The sequence below is a fragment of the Hyla sarda genome, chromosome 9 (genome assembly GCF_029499605.1).
Source record: "Hyla sarda isolate aHylSar1 chromosome 9, aHylSar1.hap1, whole genome shotgun sequence".
Classification (NCBI taxonomy): domain Eukaryota; kingdom Metazoa; phylum Chordata; class Amphibia; order Anura; family Hylidae; genus Hyla; species Hyla sarda.
In genome coordinates, this window is record NC_079197.1 from 55,210,326 (window position 1) to 55,228,287 (window position 17,962).

The 17,962-nt window shown below is 41.3% G+C and overlaps 1 protein-coding gene across 2 annotated transcripts in view; it reads right to left on the reverse strand.

Annotated features, from left to right (window-relative positions):
- Positions 1 to 15,562, reverse strand: part of LOC130290662 (P2Y purinoceptor 4-like) — a 28,843-nt gene extending 13,281 nt beyond the window's left edge. Inside the window, exons 1-2 of one of the 2 annotated variants that reach the window (XM_056538589.1) lie at positions 15,466 to 15,562; positions 10,587 to 10,799 (exon numbers count right to left, since the gene is read on the reverse strand). The gene's annotated coding sequence lies outside the window, so the exon portion shown is untranslated. Of the gene's footprint in view, positions 1 to 10,586; positions 10,832 to 15,465 lie in introns of those variants that run through there. The other variant, XM_056538588.1, reaches the window with a different exon arrangement.
- Between the last annotated feature and the right edge of the window lie 2,400 nt (positions 15,563 to 17,962).

The following is a 17,962-nucleotide window of genomic DNA, read 5'->3' on the forward strand; positions in this document are numbered from 1 at the left end:
GAAAAGCATGGGTGGGAGGGTCTGCATTAGGTGGGAGACTAGTTTATGTGATGGAGGCATGTGAACAGTAAGTAGGGGGTAAAGGTAGAATTAAATGTAAGGGGAGAATGGGAACAGTAAAAAGGGGATATATGTAACATTATTTGGGGCAGAGCATATGAACACTATAAAGTCTAATCTGGAGCCGAACATCAAAGTTCATCACCTGTACACAGAATAGGTGACAAGTATTTGATCAGTGAAACCTGAATACTGGGACCACCACCAATCATGAGAACAGAGGCCCCTTGTCCCCAAGGTAAATGAAGCAGCAGCACATGATCACCCACAGTTCCATTTATTCTTTATGAGACTTATGAACATTGCTAAGCACTGAACTCACATGCATAGAGAATGAATAGAGCGACGAGGGATCATGTGCTGCTGCTCCAATCACCTGGGGGTCAGGGACTCTGTTCTCAAGATCAGTGGGGGTTCCAGTGGTCGGATCCCAAAGATTTATATACACTATCCCATAGGTATGCTGTAGGCATGATAATGGGACAGCAGCAAGCACAGCATTAGCAGAGCAGCAGGATGGCAGTGTAAAGGATGAAGATAGGCAACTAGGAGCTACAAAAACTGGTCTTAAGGAGGTGATGCTTGCATAAGTAGAACAGAGAGACTCAGGCCAGGACAGGACAAACTTGTTTATTTTGTAAAAAAAAAAAAAGAGGACAACGCGTTTCGTACATACACATTCAAAGTGCCTTCCTCAGGTCCAAAACGTACAATGCAAACTTCTTTGATAGTATGCAGAGTTACTGGAGATGATCCTGTGTGTGGAGGTGCTGGCGTGTAAAGGATAGGGGTGGTGTTACTATAGAGTTTGGGATAGGCTCCAGAAGTGAGGGGCCACAGATATCTTGGTATAGTCTGCAGTCATCAGGGGACATCATCATATTTGCCTGAGCTGGATGGAGAAGAGAATAGACCATCTACAATCAGAGAAGACACCCCCTGTGGTCACTGGATGTAATAGTCCTGTATTCTGTGACTGCTTCTGATCAGGTGAGATCGGGGGGTTAGGGTCTGATTTATTTTAGCGGTTAAAGCGCAGATGTCATATAAAATAACCTGTCAGCACAGCCTAAAAGCTTACCGCTATACTGCAACCACACCTTTGTTTTGGCAATCCTTGTACTTTTATTCACAGTAGCCAAAAGTCAGAGAGGCGCAGCCAGGCTTCTGCAATGCCCTGGGGCCACCATGCCTCTCTTCTCCAATACCCCAGCACCACCCCAGTCTAACACTTAGCTCTGCTTTTTTCTATCACATTGCTCACAAGATGAGTCTGCAAGCAGTGCTGGGGCAGTGCTGTGATACCAGAGAAGAGAGGCTTGGCCGCCCCTGGGAAATTGCAGATCCCTGGTTACACCTCTCTGATTCTCATCTCCTGTGTCAGCATAGAAGACATGGAGTGTCAAAACAGTATGGGTGCAGTATACCAGTAATCAGCATGTAGGCTGTAGTGTTGCTCGCGAATATAGCACTATATATTCGTAATTACGAATATTCATTATTTTTTTTTTTTCACAGTACACATCACAGTGATCACCCCTCTCTGCTTCCAGCTTGTGTGGTGTAAAGAAGGCTCTAATACTACTGTGTGAGACTGGTGTGCGAATTTTCGCATATGCGAATTTTCCCTTATGTTAATTTTGTATATGCTTATTTTCGCATATGTTAATTTTCTCATTCGCGAATTTTTCACATATGCGAAAATAAAACGAGAATATTACGAATATGCGAATATTCGCGAATATATGACGAATATTCGTCCATATATTCGCGAATATTCGCGAATTCGAATATGGCCTATGCCGCTCAACACTAGTAGGCTGTGCTACCTATTGTGACAGATTTTTTCGTGACAGTTGCACTGTATAGAGAAAGAGTGGTGCACTTGTCCATAGCAACCAATCAGATCGCTTCTTTCATTTTTCACAGACCTTTTAAAAAATGAAAGAAGTGATCTGATTGGTTGCTATGAGCAATTAGGCTACTTTTCCTCTGCACAGGTTTTGATAAGTGTCTATTCACATGTACAGTGTCCTGCTCATATTTCATGTGCTGGATTTGAAACTGCAAATTTTCAATGTAAGTTCAATGTAAACTGAATGACTAAACATTGCCTCAAGTCTGCAGCTTCAAATCATGAACATCAAATACACGCAGAACGTAGACCGATTTTCCAATTAAACTAAATTTCTAAAATTCTTGCGAAAAGGCTCAGCGGGGTCAGAGACCATTTAGTAAAAGGAGACTAAACGGGGTTTATTCGTTTGAGCACACTATTCACTAATATTGGGAGATCTTACTGTATGTAAATATTCAGCAGGGAGATGGAGAACTCCATCCTACATTTAGATGCCACTAAGACATTTGACAGGGTGGAGTGGAGATAAAGTGGGGAGAAGTATTTCATATACTGCCGATTTTGCTGGTTTTCCTACTTACAAAGCATGTAAAGGTCTGTAATTTTTACCAAAACAAAAATCCAGAAAATGACATTGTATGATTTAAAAAAAAAATGTATTTGCATTTTATTGCATGAATATTTGATCACCTACCAACCAGTAAGAATTTCAGCTCTCACAGACCTGTTATTTATTTTTTTTCTCCACTCATTACCTGTATTAACTGCACCTGTTTGAACTCGTTACCTGTATAAAAGACACAAAGGTCAGCAGACCAAAAACATGTAGGGGTGGTGGCATTCTGGGACTTGTAGTACTTACTTTGCATTGTTGTATGTATGTATCAGCCTGCATTACAACTGTTGTGGCCCTCTACCTAATGATTTTTGTTCCTCCTGCACTTGCACTTTTGCTTAGCTCATGTTTCCCTGACTGGGACATGGACATTTAGTAGATTACCGTCCCAGCAGTTATAAATACCATCTTCCCCTTTGCCAGTGTTACAGTGTCTACATTCATGTTGTACCGTAGTGAGTCCCAGGTTTGCCGCCTATCTGTGTCGTTTTCCTCCTTTTTTTAATTATGTGTTTTTAACCTTGATATTTGTGCATAATAAGGATTTACATGTGATTCACTTATTTTTTGAATAGCTCAATTTTTTTGTATTTTGTATGCCTTATCTAGTACAAGCAAAAATGCTCCACAACATATTGGCCCTCGTTTACTATTGCAAACCCAACATGTTTTGTCGGGTTGTGCGCCAGATTCTGTCGAATTGTGCCAGAAATTCTGTCTGCACCAGATTTTGTGCCAGAATCTTTGCCAAAATTGAAAAACCCCGACTAACTCTCCAACTCTCCAAAAACCCCGACTAACCCAAAAGGGGCGTGTTCCCGAAATTTTCACAAAAACACAACATATTTACTAAGTTTTACACATAAAATGTGGTGGATTTGAGCTGAGAAAAACCAGACAGATCAGAGAACGTGTAAAAAAAATGTAGGGAAAGTGGAAATTGTAGGGAAACCTTAGTAAATACTGTGGGAAATAAATTGTAGGGAATTAAAACCCACAAAGAAACCTACACAACACTCTAAATAAATAAGGGCCATTATGTTCTGTAGAGACAATGAACCAGCAGGGGCTACTAGGAGATGTGTGGTGCTCACAAGGAGAATAGTTGGAGTAGTCCAAGCTAGCTGAGTGTAGTAGTCTCCCTTGTTGGATACCTGTAGGATACTCTCACATGAAGCAGGGTTGTATTGCTCACTTGGTGGGTCCCCCTATAAGCCTTTGCAACCTCTGAAATTGGAAGTACTCTTGGTATACTGTCATGGTATACTGTAATGAGGATACAGACACTCTTGTAACTTGCAAGTTTTTGTATTCTGCTCGGGTTCCGGCAATAAAAAATAATAAACTTACATTCAGCAAGAGCCGCAGAATGTAAAGTAAAGTTTTTTTTTTTTTTTTTTTATTGCAGCAGCCTGGGGCAGAATGAAAAATAAATAAATAAAATAAATAGCTGGATAACCCATTTAAAGTCCCTGTGAAAATTCTGGGTAATTAAATTTCAAGCAGCCGCGTACACGGCCGCCGGCTGCTTGAAATTTAAAGGGCCAGTGCACCATTGATTGGTGCCTGGTCCTTCTGCCACATTATTTAAGTCAGCTCCGCCCCTTCCTCCCTGCCGGATCTTCAGTGCCCATTGCCTGAGATTAAGCATACTATTGTCTTTTGCCTTGCTTGTGTTCTAGACCCTTACGCTAAGTTTTTGCACCTTTGCCACCTGCCTTGACCTTCTGCTAAGTCCGACTATGCCTTTGCCTTATCCTTCTGTACCTCGCCTCCCCAGCTACCAGTGTGGCTGAGTCGTATCGGGGTAGCGACCTGGGTGTTGCCTGCCACAGCAAGCCCATCCTGCCTTGCGGCAGGCTCTGGTGAAGACCAGCGGCACCTTAGATTCCTCTCCCCGATATGGCCCAAGTCATCAGCAACACAGGTTAGTGGATCCACATCCCACATCATTATAGGAGCTCTGAATTATCATGCTTGTGTCCAGGAGTTATGTCACTGCAGAGGCTGAATATTCATCAGTAGGGCATTTTACAGGAGCGGGCAGATCGGTGTACCTCGGGGTAAAAGAATTCTCCCAGAACTCTCATTTGTACATGTCAGAAATGAATTTACAGAATAACTGCACATCAGGGACAAAAAATTATAGGTAACCTCATCCTTGCTGTACCGTGCCCTATTAGCTCATATCAGCAGTTTAGGATGGTCTAATCTTCTGTTAGTTTCCCTTTAAATCATTATGTTTGTTGTCAATTATGCACTGCAAAAAACCAAACCCGTCATCTCTCCCATTGCATAATAACAAAAGCCTTCTAAGAATAAGGATAAAACTCAGAAACTAAGCAGCTGTTGCTAAATTCCATCCTACAGTATATGTTTCTTACAGCACAGAAGTCCACCCACAGCTGGAAGCATCATGGATGCCCTATTTTATTACTAACTGCTTCTGTATGTTCCTTCTTAAACTAACAAAGATTTTTTTCCATTATTCAGATGTCAAGAAAGTAATGGAAATATAATGATTGCATTGGCTATGGCTTCAAATGTGAACTGTTGTACAGAGCCAGAAGGGTACAGCTGTTAAAATTAGTCACAAGAAACTGACTGGATAAAAAAGACAAATCTCCTCAGTTCTAATGTGCACAGACCCAATACTTGTATCACAGTTATAATCCTATATAATGGAAGACCTCCTTTCAATGTTGTACAGGCTCTGCCAGTTGCCATTTGTACTTACATATAGTATTACCCCCCTAAAAGCAGTCCAATGGAACATGGGAAACATTTTTTATTTCTTTTTTCATCACATAGAGATGAATGGACCAGCTAACCTGCTGTGTGCAAAACGTCACACACAGCAGCTCAGTCAGGGCCTCGTATGGGAGATCGCGAGGGGTCCCAGCGGTCGGACGACCCACGATCAGACATTTATCTGATAAATCTCTTAGCACTGGATGTCTTCTTTATCCACTAGTATTTTTGGCCTTACTAGCCTTTAATGAGCACCCTGTTAAATGTATCCCTATGAGGAACAAGTATAAAATATATAAACTAAATCCTACAAGGTTGACAACTGATTTTAAAAAAGAAATGAAAAATAGCACAGGTGTTAGTTTAAGCCTTTAAAAATTACTAATATAGAATTAAATGCAGATGGCAAGTAGCAAAACAAATCCCAATGTATTTTTTATATATATATAAATGCAAATAATAACAAGGGCAGATAATGTAGCTTGGGATCACGAGAAGACACAGCTACTAAATGGGTTCTTTAGCTTAGTATATGGGAAGTGGGAGAAGCTGACCCAGGTCAAGCCAGTGGTGGTAACACATCATATAATGTACTGAACTGGCTTAATGTAGATATGGTCCAAGGTGAATTAAATAAAATGAATGTTAGCAAAGCTCCTAGGCCAGATGAATTACAGCCAAGAGTTCTTGGATAACTAAGTTCAGTAATTACTGTACCCTTGTTCATAATATTTAGAGATTCTCTGGTGTCTGGTATTGTGCAATAATATTGATGTTACTAAATTATTATTTTTTTTTTTTAAAGGTACTGAATATTTCTCTCAGCACTACCCCCATCATGTTGCCATCCTAACTTAGAAGCAGAAGCGGGCGGCATGCTCAGCTCCACTCTCCAGCCGACCAGGGATGTTCAGAATCTGAAAACCCTGTTCTGTAAATTCATATTCCTCGGTAGAAGCCCTCATTGGTCACCACTGATGGACCATTGAGGGCTTCTAGCAGGGAGTATGAATTTACAGAGCAGAGCTTTCAGATTATGAACATCTCCAGCTGGGTGGGGAGCAGAGCTTCCCTGGCTTCTAAGTTAGGATGGAAGCAAGTCTCAGGAGTTAGACCCAGTGCCATTGGTCCCTCAGCCCCTGTACTACTACACCCCTCATTGAACAGAGTCTATTCCATGATAGAAGTAGCGCAGCACTGAGGGAAATATATAGTACCAAAAAAGAAATCAAATAAAAAACAGTAACATCAATATTACCCATTATAAAAACATAAGTTATGCATTATAAATGAACATGTTGACAAGGCCTAGGGTTTAGGCAGATAAAAAAAATCTCCCCATTAAGTTTGCAGCTATAACTTTATCTACAATCCCTATATAAGGATTCTTGTCTTTTTTTTAACCTTATAAACTGTGTAACGTACATGTTACATACATGGGGCCTTTGTGTTTTGGAATTTCTAGTTGGCAAGAAATGTGACAGGGACCCTGCTCATACTGGAGGGGCAAGTTGTGCATAACTAGCTTGCCCCCCTGACTGGTGAGCAGTTAAGGGGTTAAAAAATAATACAGGCAAGGTTTTTAGCCCCCTCCCCCGCCTGGATAACTTGTTGGTAACTATAGTGGTATGTACCATGGGTGGGGGGGAAGGAGTTCACCAATCAGGGGTTTAATAGTTTCCCGGGCTTTCAGGGGCCCTCCCCTGGGTATTTATTGCTATGGTGTCTCCCTTTCCCCCCTCAATCTGCCCGGACCCGGAGTTTTGCCCTCCCTCCCTTTTTGTATCTCTGTTTATTGTAAGTCACAGCTTGGCAGTAAGAAGACGGTGAAAGCAGAGTCAACCCGGGGTAGACCTCCACACAGGACGGTGTGGCAGCACCTCTCGGGTTGGTAAGAAGCCAATCGTTGTCTTTGTTACAGTTAAATTGTTATTCATATAAGTAATTTTATAAATAAAGCTGTGGCCGATCCCCACCCATAAAAAGTTGAATTGTTGTTGTGTCAGTTATTATTTAATTATTTATTGTAGTAAGGGGGAGGGGTAGTTATAGCCTGCTAGGAGCTAATTGGGTCTCAACAGTCACTGCCTGAATATGAACCTGTCCCCAGTGTGTCACCTCTGACTCCCTAAATTATATTTATACTGGTTAGTAAAACCTCCCATCTAGCAATGCCCTAAGGCTGGTATTACTCACATGCTATCATGCAGTATTATAGTAAGTTTTTTTGTTGCCCAACCATCCAATCACAGCTCAGCTTTCTTTTCTCAAATTGCCTTGGTGAAATGACAGTCTAGCTCTGATTGGTTGTTATGGTCAGCTTGATAATTCTCCCCCAGTGTTTGCAAAATGACAATGTAACATGTATAAAAAAAAAAATGCATGAAAACCTTCCCTGACATATTTCCCTCCCAAACATTTACAACTGCTGACACTTGCCTGTAATGGCTGCAATTTGTAAATAAGGCTGGGTTCACACTACGTTTTCTCCCATACGGGAGCGCATACGGCAGGGGGGAGCTAAAACCTCGCGCTCCCGTATGTCACCGTATGCGCTCCCATATGTCATTCATTTCAATGAGCCGGCCGGAGTGAAACGTTCGGTCGGCTCATTTTTGCGCCGTATGCGCTTTTACAACCGGACCTAAAACTGTGGTCAACCACGGTTTTAGGTCCGGTTGTAAAAGCGCATACGGCGCAAAAATGAGCCGACCAGACCGAACGTTTCACTCCGGCCGGCTCATTGAAATGAATGACATACGGGAGCGCATACGGTGACATACGGGAGCGCGAGGTTTTAGCTCCCCCCTGCCGTATGCGCTCCCGTATGGGAGAAAAGGTAGTGTGAACCCAGCCTAAGTCTGATCCCAACAGTTTCACCAATACTGTAACCAATAGCAAATACAGCTTAGATGATTTGCCCTCTATGTCACCCAATTGGCTCACCATGGTGCCAAGCAAGTTATATGACAATTAAGACCCTCAAGTCTGCCATGTTAATAGTTCTATTATATATAGGCGGTAGGCAGGAAGAGATTAAAGTGTATCTGTCACTTAAAAGAACTTTTGATATGTCCTGGCAAAATGTCACTCAATTTTGGGACATGGAGCAGGGAGACATGTCAAAAGGTTTTTTGAAATGACAGTGTCTGTTTGAAGTACCATACAAGGCAAAATATTGCAGTGTGTTGTACAAGCTATCATGCCCACAGATGTTTCCACTATAGAAATGTTGCTATGTGCATGGTGCAGCAGAATGCCATTGAAAGCAATGGAATTCTGCTGCAAAGGAATTTCGCTCATGTAAACATGTCCCTAAATAAGAGCATATTCCCCACTCGTTTATTGCTATATATTTAGGCATGCTGTACAGCGTATGTTCACACTGAGGACATTTCACAGAAATTTCAACTTATCAGCAGCCTCCCATTAAAAGCAATTCTGTATGGGGTTTCCATAGTTCATACAGCAGAAATACTGCACAGAATTCTGCATGATTTTTCTGCACTGAATTCCACCTAAATTTATTGCCCATTCACTTTAATGGGATTCTGCAACGACATTCACACAGCAGAATTTCTGCTGCGGAATGATGCAGAAATCCCACTTTCCGCGCTCCAGAAAACTATAAGTCTAGTCTTATATTTTTCTGGACTTCATTTGCAGAATCCTATTGAATTCAATGTGGATTAAATTTGTGCGGAATTGGTGTGGAATGCGTGTGGAATTCCGCATGTAGTTCATCTTTTAAACAGTTCTGTGGAATCATGCAGAAAGCATCCGGATTCTGCAGCACGAATTCCACATCAATTCAGTGTCCATTCCGCATCAATTCCGCAATGCAGAATAAGATGCGAAATTCAGCAAAAACAAATGGGGAAGGGGAATTTCTGCCATGTGAATGCAGCCTAAGGCTATGTTCTCACATCCAGAATGTCCACATGGAAAATTTTCATGTGAACATTCCGGAGAGTGCGGGCACCGTCATAATCTGCCGCAGTAGGACCACATAGACGGCTATGCATTCTTAGGTCTCATAGACGGCTATGCATTCTGTGCAGTGTCCGCACAAAGAATGAACAGGTTCATTCTTTGTGCGGACACGGAAAACAGAATTTCTGTGCCAGGAACATCTGGCACGGAAATTCCAAACGTGTGTACAGCGCAGCAGAATCCTGTTCAAATCAACGGGATTCTGCTGCTCCGGAATCTTCAGCCGGGAAATCCGGACGTGTGAACATGGCCTAAGGCCAGTTCTGTGCAGATTTCCGACAGAAAATTCTTCTTGGAAATTCCGCCAAATTTACTGCACATTGAATTGAATGAATTCCACTGTCCCGTTCACATGGCAGAATTTCCACTGCGGAAATTTTGACATGAAAATTCTGCTTTCTGAAAGAGCTTTCTTTAAATTTTGCAGAATTCCGAACAACGTCTCATTGAACTCAATGGGGATTTGAATTTCGGCAGAATTCTGTGTTTTGAGTGTACAGAAATTACACAGAAATTATGCTAAAATTCAGCTCCAATTTTCAAAAATTCTGTTGCAAGCTTTGCAGAACAGAATTTGAGTAGAACTGCAGATTTTCTGCCATGTAAACATAGCCTGAGGCAATGTTCAGACATCAGAATGTCTTCCCACGTTCCTCAGACAGCAGCAATGTATTTCCGAGCTGATTCCGCAGAAAGAATTCACATGTCAAATGCTATGAAGTCTGGATTCATATCAGTGGCAGATGTTTCCACCACTAATATTCTGCTGGTTTTAGCTAGAAAGTTCTGTCACGTGCACATAGTAGATTTTGTATGATCACATATGGGCATGCAAGGTTTATACATAATTTGTTCAGTATTTTAAATCAAAACCAGTGGATCCGACACAGAGAAAATCTACTTTGGAAAGATCGGTATCTTTTTCTTAGTTTTTGACCCATTCCTGGTTTTGGCTAAAATATTGACCAAATCACTTTGCGTGAACCCAGCCTAACAACATTAATTATACAATATTGTTTCTTGATCAGCTGGGGGATCATTTTAGAACAACCATACTTAAATGAAGTCTAACAATCTCATCATGGCATAAACTCTTTACTGAGTGTCTATACCCAGTCTATTTAATATACCTTAGAGAGAACGTTTACAATTCATCAGATTACCAAATACATGAAGTCTGATGAATTCCCTAACAACTGGTTTAGCTGAATACTGAGAGTGTAATACTAATAATAACATCTTTGCCCATTCTCAGCCATGACGATCTCGGTGAGCAGCATTAGTTGGAATGACATAACATGGACTTACCTGTCAGTGTGATTGGGGGGGTCTGCTTTACATCGCAGCATCTCTATAGTCAACGTTTCATGTACAGTTCTGGTTCTCTCAATCAACTTCAGATATCTGTTGTTCTCTGTTATAATGGCACAGCCCAAACTCTGTGAAAATCTTGTGTCCCGCACATGGGACGTCTTCTCATGCCCCTGTATCTTTGTCTTGCCTAGTCTCTGCTTCTGTGTCCTATATGAAGACATTCTTGTGAGGCTGCCTTACAGGCCGAGTGATGTCAACAGGGGTGGGATAAACTGAATAATTGGGGGCAGGGGGAGGGCAGGCAAATGCTTGGGGAACTCACAACAGATAAACTTAAAGAAGATTAGTATATGCAAAACCAAAAACTTCTTTAAAGTGACACTTACCGTAATATATTTTTCTGAAAAGACAGCATTATGCTTTTTTCACACATTTAGCATCATTTACTTTTGAAAAAAATAATGTTTTAAAGGGTAATACAGACAGAAACACAGTTATAGTAATGTTTATTAACATACAGCATACAGTGTACATATGCATTTGTTTTTGTTGATGTCAGATTTTATTTTAAAAAAATAAAGCATTTAGACACAAGCAAGTACCGTATATGCCCTTTTGAGTTATTATTATATTATCATATTATTAAAAGGATACTGGGAGGCATCTACTAAGATGTGTGTGATTTAGTTCATTTATTAGTTCTTTTTTTTTTCTTTGCATGTTACTTTGCGCTACTCTGCCAAATTTATTACATGGTCGCAGGGCATGTTATACATTTTATGGAGGATATCCTAAGGCTAAGTTTCTACTTGGATTTTTGTCCTGCATTTTTTATTTTGAAAAAAAAAACGCAAAAAAAAAACGCCTGAAAAAACGCCAGTGCGTTTTTTCTGGCGTTTTTTCATTTATGTGAAAATTGCAAAAAAGGATGCAGTAGTGATGGAAAAAAATTTTATTTAACGAAATATTTATTTTTTATAACAAAATTTTCATACATTTTTAATAAAGTGTGTGTGTTTCATTTTTTTTCTCTCTCTTTTTTGACATTTTTTAGGTAGTACTTCTACTCCCAGCATGTAACAGACTGTTCCATGATGGGAGAAGTAGTACCTGTACTAATAGACATATCGCCTGATGCGATCATCCATAATATAGCAGAGATGCGAAGCAGCTCTATACAGCCCCCAAATCTCTGCACTATACTCTGGCCGGCCAGTAATGTGAATAGAACATCACTCATTCATAGTTTACGCCCAGAGTAGGAATTGGCCGGATGGTTGCAGCCAATCACAGCTCTCTGAGGGAAATATGAATGAGTGATGTTCTATTCACATCACTGGCCGGAGTATAGTGCAGAAATGCGAGTGCAGTGTAGAGCCGCTCCGCATCTCTGCAATAGATAGGGCGATCACAGAGGATGTCTGGAGTGATACCTGCTGTGATCTTTGCAGTACTACTACTCCCATCATGGAGCACGCTCTGCTCTATGTTGAGAGCTGTAGTACCTGCAGTTAAGGAAAGATCACAGTGGATGTCACTCCTGATACCCACTGTGATCCTCCTGTATAATGTATAGATGCGGCCGGACGCTCTTCTATGGTCCCCTGCACTGACGTATATATACACCTATTTATATTTCCCACAGTGAGTTGGGATTGGCTGGAACCATCTGGCCAATCACAGCTTTCTGCAGTAAATATGAATAGGTGTATATATATACAGCAGTGCAGGGGACCATAGAAGAGCGCCCAGCCACATCTGTACATTATACAGAAGGATCGCAACGGAACCCGGGGCGATCTGTCAATAAGTACAAGTACTACTACTCCCATCATGGAACAGTGTGTGTTCCATGCTGGGAGTAGTGTTACCACCTAAAAAAAAAAAATAATAAAAAGTGAAAAACACACACACACTACATTTTTATTATTGTCGGCTATATTTTTAGTGCCCTACCCGCCCACATAAATTGATCTCTGTTTAAAAATGTATAAAAATGTTGTTATAAAAATTTTAAATTTTGTTAAATACTATTTTTTCAATCACTACTGTATCTTTAATGGTACCCTACAAATTTTTATTAATAAAGGTATCTCCATCACTCTTTTGGATCGCTAAAGTCCAAAAGAGAATAAAAACCACCGGAAAAAATGCCAGTTAAAACCCACATGGCGTTTTTCTTGGCATTTTTTTTACTCCCATAGACTTTTATTTCAGGGGAAAAAAACACCAGTGGCTCAACATGCTGCAATTTTGCAAAACCGTCAAGGAGTGAAAAATGCCAAAAAAGAGTGAAAACTGCCAAAAGGATAAAAAAAAATGCCAACCTGAAAAATGCCAAGTGGAAAAAGAATTTTGCAATTTCTCATTGATTTACAGCTAACATCTGGGTGCAGCGTTTTTTGGCCAAAAAAAAGCCATGCGGCAGAATTGGCATTTTTCTTGGCATTTTTCCCAAAAAACAAGTAGAAACTTAGCCTAAAGCTACGCTAGGTCTGGGCTGGTGTAGAATTGCGCCTTATTGGGGGTTTCTGTGACTTTTTTGTGAAAGTTACAGTTAATAAATTCATTACCACTGCACAAGACTAACCCTTAACATCTGTACTGTACGCTCTTTTAAAAAAATAAGGTGTAGATCGAAAAAGCGCAAAAAAATAGCCTGAGGCGCAGTGCTGCACCTAAACAGAGACAAATCTACACACAAAAACAGCTTTAAAGACAATGATAAATGCCCCCATCTGTTCACCAAAATATACTAAACCATCAGATAACAAATAAAATGTCTTTAATAATACAAGACAACATAACTGACAATAAAACTGATAAACTGTTACAATATAAAAAAAATTAAATAAGAAGGTAAAAAGTACTATCAAAGGTAACTGCCCAGGTATACTCTGAAATCATTAGCATATAATGTAAAATTCTATTTTAAGAATTATAATCTATACTCACTAAGGGTATGTTTAAACTGGTTAAGATGTTCGCAGAATTCTCGCTGATTAAATCTGCTCAAAATGACGGTCTTTTTTCCGCAGAATTTGCCCGGAATTCGCGATGAATTCCGCAAGGAATTCGCGATGAATTGCGCGCGGAAATGAAAGGGGATAGGACACACAATAAAATGCGCAAATTCCACGCAAATTCCGTGCACATTTCGTGCGAATTCCACACGGAAGCTGGGCAGGCTGCCAAAAATGTTTACATTTACTTCAATGGAGTTACGAGCCGAATTCCGCATGAAGAAAGAACATGTTCATTCTTCATGCGGAACGGAATTCTGTGACGGAATTCCGCTAGCGGAATTTCCTCAGTGTGAACTGAGGAGAGGAAAGTTAACTGCATACTATGAACTAATGAGTAAGCACTAGATTTGGACTTTTTTGGTTTTGCATGTTTATTTTATTCACATGTTTAATTTATTTATATAATTTTTTTATATTGTTACAGTTAAAGGGGTTCTCCGGTGCTTAGGCATCTTATCCCCTATCCAAAGGATAGGGGATAAGATGCCTGATCACGGGAGTCCTGCCACTGGGGACCCCCGTGATCTTGCACGCGGCACCCTGTTTGTAATCAGTCCCCGGAGCGTGTTCGCTCCGGGTCTGATTACCAGCGACCACAGGGGCGACGGCATGTGACATCACTCCTCTGCCCCCATGTGACGTCACGCTCCGCCCCTCAATGCAAGCCTATGGGAGGGGGCGTGACAGCTATCACGCCCCCTCCTGTAGGCTTGCATTGAGGGGCGGAGCGTCTGATCGACAGTAATCAGACTAGGAGCGAACACGCTCCGGGGACTGAATACAAACGGGGTGCCGCGTGCAAGATTACGGGGGTCATCAGCGGCGGGACTCCCACGATCAGGCATCTTATCTCCTATCCTTCGGATAGGGGGCAAGATTTCTAAGCACCGGAGAACCCCTTTAATAAAACGCCAGTCATATTAGATATTGTATTGATGATCTGATGATATACTAACATAAAGTGAACAGTCTCCAATTTCACTGCAAGGGCCCTGTGGCTTATATAAATATTTATTAAAACATTCACCCCCTTCCTGCATAGCAAAGCAGTAAGGCTGGGTTCACATCACGTTTTTGTAATACAGTTTCCGTAATAGGTTTTTGATGAAAAATTAATTCCTCAAAACCGGACTAAACTGTGTCAAAAAGTGTGTACAAATTTTAACCCTTATACGTTTTTTAAAAAATGACATCCGGTTGCATCCGTTTTTAAGAAAAAAAAAAGTATACTTTTTTAACTTTTCACAACATCACTTTATGATTAAAGTTTCATTTGTTTGATTGAATTTCCATGAAAAAAAAACTTTCAGTGTCGAAAACCATTTGATGAAAACCGGATGGAACCGTACGCACATACGGTTCTGTACGGTTCTCATTGACTCCCATGTTAAAAAAAAAAAAAAAGTATACGTTTCCATACAGTTTTTCACTCGGACCAAAAACCGTGGTAGGCTACGATTTTGGGTACGGGAAAAAACTGACAAAACCGTACAAGATACAAAACGGACAAAACCGGATGCATCTTTTGGCATATGGTTTTCAATGGAGAGTCAATGCATACGGTTTCCAATACGGTTACATACGGTCTTCACATTGAAAACGTATACGAGAACTGTATTTCAAAAACGTAGTGTGATCCCAGCCTTACATAATATAACACTGTTGCCCCTGTGTTATATTTCAGGTGACCTACACTTTCTGTTTCTCATTTATCTGTGTAGCTATTAACTGTGCTTGGGTGAGGATTATGCGTTAGAGATTAAAGGAAATCTGTCGCCAGTGTCACCTGCACTAACCTGTTGGTACTGACAGATAGTGCAGGTGACACTGACAACAACGGTACTCACCTTGTCCTGTTCCGTGGCGGGGATCTTTGGTAATTTCCTCCGTTAGCTCCAGTCCTGGCAGCCGACTTAGGGCATGGGTGGAGCTTACTGATGTCACCCCTGCTGTTCTCTCACAGCGGGACCCAGCAGGGAGCAGCAGCGGTGATGTCACTAAGCTCTGCCCATGCCCCAAGCTGCTGCTGCTCTCTGCAAGGTTTTGCGGCAGCAGTAGTGATGTCAGTAAGCTCTGCCTGTGCCCCAAGCAAGCTCGGGACTGGAGCTAACGGAGGAAATTACCGAAGATCCCCACAACGGGACGGACAAGGTGAGTACCATTGTCATCAGTGTCCACTGCACTGTCAGTACCAACAGGTTAGTGCAGGTGACACAGGTGACAGATTTCCTTTACATATAGTATAATATGTTATACTAGTCAAACTAGAGTGTCCTCTAAAAGAAACAGCTACCTATCAATAGACAGCTGTTTCTAGATTTTTGCTTCTCATCAGTATAGAGCAAGGTACCGATTAAGAGGGAGTACTCACCCTCATTGAAGAGATTCAATGACATTGTAGCAGTAGCACCATCAAGCCAGATGGACATTTGCCTCCCAAATCGCTATTCATAACATGACTTTTTGTTTTTTTAATGCCCCTATGCTGCTCCTTCTCTGCGTATCATTTTCAGCAGCGCAGAGATGAAGTAGTGTCCCATTAGAGACCTGTCAAGACAGGTCAAATTTTTTGTGGGGTATATAAGCGAGCTTTTGTCCATATCTTTTAATGCATACCTATTAAATATGAAGAGTTAATCTTATCAGACACCCTTTGCCCCGGGAGCTGGACACTGCTATTTTTTGAACTTGTCTAATCCATGGGATACGGCCAGCTCAGTCTTAGCTCTTCAGACACTACATGCCAATTTTCTCCTTTGAACATGTCCACTGTGGGTGGTGAGGTGAGCTGTATTTTCCTTCTTATTTTCCATGCTATATTAACACTCCTGCATACATTTAAAAAAAAACAGTATGTACAGTATCAAACAACAAAGCATAGGGGACTGCAATAGGGAAAGAGGGTTGGGAAAGAAGGGCATAGGAAGAGAAAAACACAGGCCCAAAGCTTTATTGAGAGACAAAATATATAAGGGAGGGGGGGGGGGGGGGAATTGGTGTTAATCCCCTTCCTTCTTGATGTCTGGACTGTCCCTAATGAAAAAGTTCCTCCACAGGTTGCGGACCAGCCTGCAGCAGTCCTGGACAGAGATCATCTCCGAGTTTATAACAGGGCATTTCCTGGCAAACAACAAACCGTCCTTATAACAGTTCATAAGGCACAAGGCCACCTGGATATCCCCAACAGTAGATCTCTGGGAAACAGTCCATAAAAAACAGAACAATCCCTTAACAATGCCTACTCCTGGGAACAAAGTCTTGAGGTTCATATTCCAGGGCATTTAGCACGGCTGTGAGACGGGCATTGCCAGAAGAGGTGCAAAGTTGTTTCTTTAGTGAAAGGGCCCCTTGGGAGGAAGTTGTATTGCACAGTCCGCATGCATGCATAAAAGCTCTCAGGGGCAGGGTTTCTGAATGACCATCCATGCCAAGTCCTTGTGCCCATTGGTAAGCCTGCTGGAGGCCTCAGATTTCCAAACTGCTGTGGCTTCAAGGAGCACTGGAATAGACTCTATTGAATCCTTTGCTCAGATGAGTTTGTAGACAGTCTTTGGTTTCCACTGTCATGAACAGGGAGAAGTGAGCCCTAAAGCTGTCCCTAAGACCACTCTCCCTGCTTACTTGCCTAGACACCCTAGCGGTAAATGACAACTGGAAGCCGGTCCCTTCCTTGCATTAAAGTGCAAGAGCTTCAAAGTCAGCAAAATAAATAGAACTGTACAAAGTCGAAGGACAAGTCAGGAACATAACTGGAATACAATAACCAACAAACAGATATATACATAAAAACAAGGCAGGATATAGCATACTAACATACAGTTCAGAAACCAGAATCAAGATTAACGGCTAGATATGGGGATAAGTTTACAGCAGACAAAACAAGATTATGCAGGGGATGAACAGGTTAACTGAATGTCAGAACACTAAACAGGTCAGGAAATCAAGAGCACTGTTCACACTGGACTCAAAAAAAAAGGAAAACACAGGACACCCCACTCCAATCATGGAAGGACATCAATACCAAAGCCAAACAGGCTCCTAGCTAGCGGGCACACTCCACAGAGATCAGAATACTAGCCTAGGAAGAAACAAAAATCCTAAATACAAGCAAACATGTGTACAGAAACAGGACTAACTCACTCCTAGATAGACGGATTAGCACAAGGTTCAGAACGGGATTCTATCCATGATCAAACAAGGTCAAAACAGGACTGACAAAACGCAGTGTGAATGAAGACTAAGGCAACACAAAGCAAATGAAGAACAAATACAAGAATACTAAAACCCGACAAAGCACGCAAACAAAGCAGGTTAAAATCTATATATCAAACAGGACAGATAACT